Consider the following 10,606-nt stretch of genomic DNA (forward strand, 5'->3'; position numbering starts at 1 on the left):
CAATACATCTTTAAATATGGTCCTGCAAGGGATCGTTTATATAGCATATTATTTAAGATTGTAAATTGAGATACCTTGATCCTGAAAGCTCTAGGATTTTCTCCCATTGGGATCTCTCCGTTTTGCAAGTATTTCATGATTGGTGGGATCCATGATCCTGAATAAGATTGAGCTTCTTCACTAGGGATTACTGCAGTATCCTCTTCTATTTCCATGGCCACTTGATTTTCAATAGCAGGAGCCAGGATATGGATGATAGGGACACTTATGTCTTCTGGAATTTTTAAGGATGATCCTTGGTTGGCCAATGCATCAGCTTCCGTGTTATCCTCCTTGGTACCTGTGTCAAGCTGAAAGAAACAAAAGAGAGTGCCAATTCTTTGACTATCTCTAAATATTTGGTTAGTTTTCACCTTAACAGCATAGGATCCGTTAAAGTGATTAGTGATCAATAATGAATCTACATATACTTTAAGATACTTAACCCCCATATCCTTAGCAATTTGTAAGCCGGCAATTAAGGCTTCATACTCAGCCTCATTGTTAGTTGCTTGGAACTCACAGGCTATGGAGTGGGGTATTATGTCCCCTGTGGCGATTTTAGTAGGATCCCTAGCCCCGTGCCTTTTGATATTTGAGGATCCGTCAGTGGTGAAGTATCCAAGATCCTTGGTCTCATCCAGCTGCTGAACCTCCAATTCTGCTTCTTTTTGTAGATCACTACTGAAATCAGCCACAAAGTCAGCTAGTGCTTGAGATTTAATAGCTGTTCTTGGTTCGTATCTTACATCATGGGCACTAAGCTTTACTGCCCACTTAGCCATTCTCCCTGACATATCTGGTTCCTGAGGACATTCTTAATTGGAAAATTAGTTCTAACAATAATAGTATGGGTTTCAAAATAATGTCTTAACTTAGTCGATGCCATGATTAATGCAAGGATAAGTTTTTCGAGGTGTGAGTACCTGGATTCGGCATCAAGAAGACTCTTACTTACATAGTAGATAGGATATTGTGTACCTTCGTGATCCTTAACAAGGACAGCACTTACAGCGGTTGAGGATACCGCCAGATATAGGGATAACATATCTCCTTTTTCCGGTTTTGCTAATGCTGGTGCTGAGGACATATACTCTTTTAGGGCTTGTAAAGCATTCTCATGCTTCTCAGTCCATTCGAACTTCTTATTCTTCCTTAGGATATCGTAAATTCTCTGCATTTCTCTGAGGATTTCGATATGAACCTGTTCAAAGCTGCTATCCTTCCTGTCAGTCTTTGAACATCCTTGGCATTGGCGGGAGATTTGATATTTATTAATGCTTTGATTTGTTCCGGGCTTGCTTCAATGCCCCTCTGGGTTACCATGTATCCTAAGAACTTTCCTGCCTTAACACCAAAATGGCATTTTGAAGGATTAAGCTTCATTTTGTAATTATCCAGGATATCGAATGCTTCTTCCAAGTCCCTTAGGTGATCCTCAGCTTTCTTTGACTTGACCACCATGTCATCTATGTACACCTCCATAGTTTTTCCAATTTGATCTTTGAACATCATATTCACCAGCCTTTGATATGTTGCACCTGCATTTCTTAGTCCAAAAGGCATGGCAATATAACAATATAAACCGGTTGGGGTCATAAAGGCTGTATCCTCTTGGTCAGATGGTTCCATCTGAATTTGTTGGAATCCAGATGATGCATCCATGAAGGTTAGCAGTTCATGCCCCGCCGTTGCATCCACCATGGAGTCAATGTGGGGTAATGGGAAAGGATCCTTGGGACATGCCTTATTCAAATCAGTGAAATCAACACATACCCTCCACTTTCCATTTTTCTTTTGGACAACAACCACGTTGGCTAACCATTTTGGATACTTTACCTCTCTGATCATACCTGCTCGAAGTAGCCTCTCTACTTCTTCTTGGATAATGGCATTCCTTTCTGGTGCAAACTTCCTCCTTTTTTGATGGATTGGTTTGATAGACCTGTCAATGCCAAGTTTGTGAGTAATAATATCCTTAGATATACCTGTCATATCTTCATGTTTCCAAGCAAAGGTAGATTTTCTTCTTTTGAGGAAGGATATTAAGTCTTCTTTCATCTTGCCAAGGATCCCTGATCCGATATAGATTTTTGATTCAGGATCACTAGGATCCAAGAGGATTTCATCTACATCTTGTTCCCTTGCCTCCAAGACATTCCTTGGAGGATACTGTAATTGCTATTGCTCCCTTGGCTTCGAGGTTGGCTTCATAGATGAGGTATAACAATCCTTAGCCTCCTGCTGGTCACTATCGATCTTGATTATTCCCCATGGGCTAGGGAGCTTCACGCATTGATGGTAGGTAGATGGGACTGCTTTCATATCATGTATCCAAGGCCTGCCAAGGATAACGTTGCAACAAGATAAACAGTCAATAACACAAAATTTTTGGTAATTATGTAATCCTTCCACGTAGATTGGGAGTTTGATGTCCCCCAGAGTTTTCTTCGTTTCCCCACTGAATCCTACAAGCACGGAGGATCTTGGTGTGATGTCTGATTCTGGGATTCCCATCTTCTTCAAGACATCAAGCTGGATAATGTTCACTGAGCTCCCTCCGTCAATAAGGATCCTGCGGACAAAATGGTTAGAGATGAAGAGAGTGATAACTAAACTATCATGGTGAGGATCCTGAATGTTAATGCGATCATCCTCATCAAATGTTATCATCTTCCCTTCTGAGACACTTGAGGTTCTAATAGGCCTTTCTCCATTGTCCATTTTTGATTCTTTTGCATGTCTTTTGGCCGCTGAAAAGGATGTACCACAAATGTCTGATCCTCCGGATATGAAGTTGATCACTTGTGCGTTTGCCGGAGGTGCTGGAGCCTTTTCAGGGATCCTGGGTCCTTTGCTTTTTTCTCCCCAACAATTCTTTTAGATGCCCCTTGCTTAGCAGGTATCCAATTTCTTTTCTTAAGGCTATGCAATCTTCAGTTAGATGCCCGAAATCCTCATGGTATGCACACCATTTGGACTTGTCTTTAGTCCCGGATGGTTTATCATTCTTCCTGGGCCACCTAGCTTTCTCACCTAGATTCTGCATTGCAAGGATTAGTTCATGATTATCAACGGAAAAACAATATTCTGAGATTGGAGGATATTCTTCATCATCCTCTTCTTGGTCAACAGCATGCACATTCTTGTTCTCATTCCTATGGTAGGATTTGAACTTGTTGCTTTTGAAGGAGGATCCTTGCTTATCTTGTTTTGAGGATCCTACTTGTCTTTCCTGGATCCTTTTGTCATCCTCTAGCCGGATAAACCTGAGTGCTCGAGTTCTTACTTCATCTAAATTCCTGCATGGTGTCATAACAAGATCATCATAGAATAATGAATCCTTAAGCAGTCCCATTTTGAAGGCTTCAACAGCCGTAGCCATATCCAAGTTGGGAATGTCCAAGGATTCTTTACTAAATTTAGTTATATAATCCCTTAATGATTCATTATGATTTTGAGTTATCCTGTACAAATCACTAGTTAATTTTTCAAATTTTCTACTACAAGAGAATTGGTTATTGAATAAATTAACTAAATTGGCAAATGAAGTAATAGAGTAAGGGGGAAGACTTAGCAGCCACTTAAGAGCTGATCCAGTAAGAGTGGATCCAAATCCTTTACATAGGCATGCTTCCTTCAATTTTTTGGGATAGGATTGATCTTCATCCTCTCCCTGTATTGTGCTATATGCTCCTCTGGATCCGTTGTGCCATCATACAACTTCATGGTAGGGATATGGAACCTTTTGGGTACCTCTGCATCACAAATTGGTGGTGCAAAACGAGATACCTTGTGGCTTCCATCTGCAATCTCCGGGATAGGCTTGACTACCCCTGGAACACTTAAGATCATATCTCTGAGCTTCTGTAACTCCCTGGCCATAGCATGATTGGTACCTGTATCCTGCACGAATCCATGGTTAGTGGTAGGATAATTATTTAAAGTGTTACCTCCCATTGGGTTCAAGCTAGGGAATCCATATTGCTGGGATTCCGGAACAACGGAGGGACCAGTGGAAGCAATGGTCTGCATTGGAATGAAGTCTCCTTGATGGACATCTAGACTTCCTGTTTGCAAACTTTTTAGGGACCCTGGCATCTGCAAGGACCCTGGTATCTGGGATGATCCTGGAACGAAGGAGGATCCTTGAACCTGGGATGATCCTGGAACAAAGGAGGATCCTTGAACCTGGGATGATCCTGGAACAAAGGAGGATCCTTGAACCTGGGATAATCCTGGAACAAAGGAGGATCCTTGAACCTGGGATAATCCTGGAACAAAGGAGGATCCTTGGCCCTGGAATGATCCTGGAATAAAGTAGGATCCTTGAAACTGCTGTGTCTCCGGATAGGCTCCCGAATTCCTGAAGGATCCCATGTACTGAGGATAGGATCCTACAGGCGGAAAATGTGAGCCTGATGTCTGAGTCATTGCTGCCGAGTTGAGATGTGATCCTCTTGACTCCCCTATAATTTGCACGTCCGGGATCCCTGATGGCTGGGAAGTGATCATTGGAGTATCAAAACTCAAGGATTTGGGCATCAGTGGAGAATGATCCTCTGCTGCTTTCTTTTGTCTTTTGAGATCTCCAATTTCCCTGAGGATCCTTTCGTTAGTTTCATCTTGCCGCTGCATACGATCCTTCATCTGCAAAATTAAAGCAAATACATCACTAGTACTGGGAATAGAAGAATTCATAGCAGAAGAAGATAGAGGTTTAGAGAAAGTGGGAGTTGATCTCTTCTCAGTATTTTTCTGAGATCCTGCCGGTGGAGGAGGCAAGGTGATCTGTGATGAAGTGACCGCAGACATCGCCGTGGACGTGTTCTTCAATGATGAAGCCATGTAACTTTCTGAAATGATTTCGAACAAAAGATTTTCTTATGAATGAAGCACCAATTGCCCCACGGTGGGCGCCAAACTGTTTTGGTCAAAAATCACACAAGGATAATGTAACCAAACTTTATGAAAACGGGGTATGATGCTTGGTTAATTATGAAAGTAAAGGATCACTTCTGTGATAAAGATGCAAAGACACGATGATTTATACGAGGAAAAAGCCCTTGATCAATGAATGATCTCCGGCATAAAAAACCTCGGGTGATGGCAACTACCGATCACCAACTTCAATATAACAAAAATATGATTACAACTTTGGATGATAATGAGCTGAGTACAAGGATCACTATTGCTTTTGGTGTCTAAGTGTATGAGAGTTGCGTTGTATGTCGTGTGTGTTCTTCCGAATGAGGAAGAGTGGTATTTATACAAGTGTAGGTGACTTATTTTAGGTAAAAGGACTAATTATCAGCTCATTACCCCTTTAGAAATAAAGACAATCTAGCCTAAATTGCTGCCCATGAATCAAGCCATGTTTCCATATCCTGTGCAACGTCTTTCTTCGATTAAGCTCTTGCCATATTTGTGAAGACGCGTCCCTGGATCATGATGTCTAGAGCATATCCTGCTAGATGTTCCTGCAAAACAATGTTGTATTAAGCGGAAGTGGCCGTTAGTATGAGGATCACCATATTGTCCCATGATCCTGATCCTGAAGTTCTGCGGAGGATCACTGTCTGCCAAAGAAACAAGGATCACTGGTTAGGATCATGTGTAAGGATCACCTATAATAAAAATCCAGCCCTAACAAGAAGTATTTCATGTGAACAGGATCCTTCAAGCATATGATCCTTACATCGGAAGCATCCTCGAAGGATCCCGGCGACATCAGTGATCCTTTACTCTGGTAAAGTCCTTATCTCCAAACTTTTCCATTTTCTTATTTTTACCTAAGGATAAGGATCACGTATCCTTCATCCTTCTCTCACGAGAATTTGAGTTCTGATAGTCCAGGTATCCTCAGCACATTATCGATAGTCTTCAAATGCATCTCAGATCCTTGGGTTCAACCCCAGTTATCCTTGGGCTTGTCCCCAGTTTTCGCCTGTAGCGCACGATGATCCTGGTATAGTTCACGTCTTTGGGACCAGTACCCACTTTAGGGGCTGACAACCTCATCGTACTGGCTATATCTAGGATCCTACGTATAATGGTAGACGTACCATACATCCGTTCCTAAGGTTTCTAACGTTTTCACGTTAGCTAAGGTTTTGACATTTTCATGTCACCAAGTTTGGATAGTCGCCAGTAAGGGCCATACTCCAGTTTACATACGATCCTTGGGCTTGTCCCCAGTGATCCTTTGGGCTTGTCCCCAGTGATCCTTTGGGCTTGTCCCCAGTGATCCTTTGGGCTTGTCCCTAGTGATCCTTTGGGCTTGTCCCCAGTTATCCTTTGGGCATGTCCCCAGCTATTAATTTATCTTTTACATTGGCTTAGTCCCAAGTTATGTTCCATTTTTCAGGTTTTCGAAGTTAAACAAATAAGGATCCTTAATCCTTATTATCCGTTAAAATTTCACTTATGGTTATCTTGATTAAAGGCTAGGATCCTAACTTGGATTCTCAGGTATGATCCTTGACTATTTTGATTATACTCACTATTCTGAACAACCCTTACACTATGACAACTAAGCCTATGATCCTTGAAATAAGCTACCGTGAAAATTTTCAATGATAGGATATTTGATCTAGGATCATATCCTAAATTTCTTAAACATGATTTGCTCAGCTTTTGTCACTTTGACAAATATGTTTCTAAAATAATTGGACAACGAGAGGATAAATAAAGGATAACGAAACAAGGTAAGCCAGAAAGATTAAAGTTATTTTATTAACAAAGGATCTTAAACCCTTTCAAAAAAGTTGTCAAAATTGCCAACCCACGTCTCTACCAGCAAAACATGGCCCGTCCACATGGGTTGGCAAAGGGTGTCCATTGTTTATGCGGTCATAGCAGGTGCAGGAAAGTAAGAGCGGCAGGATCACAAAGGCTTCATCCCCCAAACAGAGGATCCCTCCACCATTTGCGATCCGACCTATTGTCCAAAGGATCCAGGATCCTTAACCCTAAAAACTATTGTTTGAGTTACAGACCATAAATTGTTTCAAAACATCACAACCACAAAAAACCACTACCAAATTTTAAAAAATTGGGCTCCGGCTATGTCTAGAAACTTCCATCATTGCCCAATCCTGCAGCTCAAACCTTCGCTGCACCATCACCACCAGCTCCACTTGCTTCCCCCTGATCCTTGCCAACATCACCGCCCTCAAGCATTGGGATCTCCTCGGCCTCCTCATCATCCTCCAACTCTGCCAGCCTCGCCTTCCAGCCTTCCACGTCCCATGTGCCTTTGTCGAAGGAAGGATCCTGAGCCTCCGCAGCCATCTGCAGCTGGATCTTATACATGGTTATCGCAGCAGAGACCTTGGCATCCTGGGTAATGTCATGCTTCTCATAATCAAAATTGATCAGCATCCTGGCAGCTTTATCCTTGGTGGCCCAGAGCTCCTTCTCAAGATCAGCAATCTTGAGATCCTTTAGCACACCCATCTGTTGGAGGTCGGCAATTTGGCGGTCTTGATCCTCAACGTGGCCAATATATGTTTCTATTTCAGCGAGTTTCTGCCAAAAGGGAAAAAGGTAAGTTCAGGACCAGGTGATCCTCAAAGAAGCAGGATATACAGGCAGGATATTCAAGCAGGATATTCAAGTAGGATAACCAACAGGGGCAATGATCCTTACTTCATTAACATAATCAAGAAACTGCTGGCGGAGCAAGGGAAATCCTTGAAGATCCTCAGAAGCCTTTCTCTTCTTTCCCTTACCCCTAATAGGAGCTTTAGGGGCTGAAGCAGAGGGACTAGCAGCAGGGGTCTTCTTCCTTGAAGACTTGACATTGGCGAGATCATCAATACCAAACTTGGAGGCGGACTTGACAGATTTCCCAGCGCCTACACAACCAAAACAAGATAAGTACCCTAACTAATTTAAAATCTTACATAAAACTGCTTTTTAAATAAAGATACTTACTTGACATTGTGGCAGATGCGGAGGATACTTCCTGTGAATCCTGGGTGGCAACTTGAAAACTTCTGATTTCAGGATCAAGCTTTCTGAAGGCTAGAACTCTCTCTCTTGCAGCAGGGGTCAACTTGAGATGAGCAACGGATATAGCTGCACAAAAGACAAAGAAGACATTAGTGATCCTCATCATAAGGAACAAGTCTGATGGTGATCCTTCCAGGATCCTCTATCCTACCATGAGTAGCCCACTCCTTGGGCAGATCCTTCCCATTAGGGATGGTATCCCTCCTAACAAAGAAGAATCGTCGCTTCCAGTTCGTATCATTTTTGGTAACCTTAAGAACAGGGTGATCCTCCCCAGCTTTCCGTTTCAACAAATATCGACAGGATCCAAACGTTGTGAGATCATACATCTCAGCCAGCTCCGCCATTCCTAAATCAATCCCTTCTTGCTCAATGATCCTTTCCAGGGTATACAAAACCCTCCAGATCATCGGCATGGCTTGAATATAAGACATGCCGGTCAGGGAAAAGAAAGATTGGGTGAAAGCTGGAAAGGGATACGAATATCCTATGGTGAACGGAGTTGCAGGAAAAGATACCCATGTGTCAGAAACAAAATCGCTTAAAGCAGTGGGAGTGAAAGACTTGAAGATAGCATCCGCCGGAAAACAGTGACGGATCCTATCGATGTGAGCATCGGTGAAGCAGCACCTCTCGGTGGGAGAGTCTTTAATGATCCCTTGACCTTTCAAAGGGCTATTCTTCTTGTGATCCTTGTGAGGAGAATTCCGGAGCAACATATTCGCGGTGGAATGAAAAGAGAAAGAAAAACAGAGAAAGAGAAGGAAAGAAGAGAGGAAGAATACCTGATCTATCTTTTGGACGAGATTATAAAGGGAGTAGCTCTTGAATTTAAATGCAAATTGATCCCAACTCTATCTCCTATTTATAATGATGATCTGCAGGATTGTCACTTCAATGACGTAAGGGTTGCAACGGCTAGTCCGAGTTTAACGGCTAGTTATCCGAGTCGCCCGTTGCAGATAAGATCAAAGCAAAATATAACTCGTCAATTTACAATATAACTCCTTATATTTTGGGGGCAATTGTTAGGGCTGGATTTTTATAACACGTGATCCTTACATGTGATCCTAACCAGTGATCCTTGTTTCTTTGGCAGATAGTGATCCTCAACAGAGTTCCAGGATCAGGATCACGGACCATCATAGGGATCCTCATGCTAACAGTTGCTTTCATTGAACTTAATGTCATTTTGCAGGAATGTCTAGCAGGATCCGCTCTTAGCATCACAATCAAGGGACGCGTCTTTACAACTTTGGCATATGCTTAATCAGAGATGAACGTTGTGAAGGATATGGAAACTTGGCATGATTTAAGGGCGATAATTTAGGCTAGATTTACTTTTATTTCTAAAGGGGTAATGAGCTGATTATTAGTTTGTTTACCTAAAATAGGCCACTCACACTTGTATATATAACACTCTTCCCCATTCGGAAGACACACAACACATTTCTCACACGCTTAGACACTTGATACTATAGTGATCCTTGTACTCAGCTCATTATCATCCGAAGTTGTAACCATTTTTTGTTATATTGAAGTTTGGTGATCGGTAGTTGCCATCACCCGAGGTTTTTTATGCCGGAGATCATACATTGATCAAGGGCTTTTTCCTCGTATAAATCCTTGTGTCACTTGCATATTTCTTACTAAAGTGATCCTTTACTTTTTCAACAAACCAAGCATCATTCCCCGTTTACTTAGAGTTTGGTTGCATTATCCTTGTGTGATTTTTGACCAAAACAGGTTTATTTACTCACTTACACATGAACTCGCTCAACATTATTGTTGATTTTTCAACTTACATGTATTTCAGGGAATTAAAGGATCTGGCGCGGTATGACACGTTTTCCCGCTGCACTAGTTACGAGGTCATCCGGGTTTAGGGGATGTGCTCTTTCCTGGACAAGTCATAGTCCTTAAACTGTGTTTATGTTATTTCGATGTTTGAGAACAATGTTTTATGTTATTAGATTTTAATTCACGTTGCATGTGTCAACGTCTTCAGACAATGTTGTTGTATTTAGGTTTTAAAACTTAATTTAATGGATGATCTTGCATGGTTTTTATTTCATATAGCTTGTTATGGTTAAGCTATGGTATTAAGAAGTCACACCAAAATTAACCACGCTTCCGCAAAGCCAGGGTGTGACATGAACGATTAACTAGTGATTTGTATAGGATAACTCAAGGTCAAAATGAATCACTTAGAGATTATATCACTAAGTTTATCAAGGAATCCTTAGATATCCCTAACTTGGATATAGCTACGGCTGTAGAAGCCTTTAAAATGGGTTTGCTTAGGGATTCGTTATTCTATGATGATCTTGTTATGACTCCATGCAGGGACCTCGATGAAGTAAGAACCAGGGCCCTTAGGTTCATCCGGTTAGAGGATGATAAAAGGATCCAGGAAAGATTAGCAGGATCCTCAAAACAGGAAAAGCAAGGATCCTCTTTCAAGAACAACAAGTTCAAATCCTACAACAAGTCTGATAACCAGAATGTGCATGCAGTGGAACAGGAAGAGGATGATGAGGATTATCCTCCA

The sequence above is a fragment of the Helianthus annuus genome, chromosome 11, assembly GCF_002127325.2.
Source record: "Helianthus annuus cultivar XRQ/B chromosome 11, HanXRQr2.0-SUNRISE, whole genome shotgun sequence".
In the NCBI taxonomy this organism is placed as follows: Eukaryota; Viridiplantae; Streptophyta; class Magnoliopsida; order Asterales; family Asteraceae; genus Helianthus; species Helianthus annuus.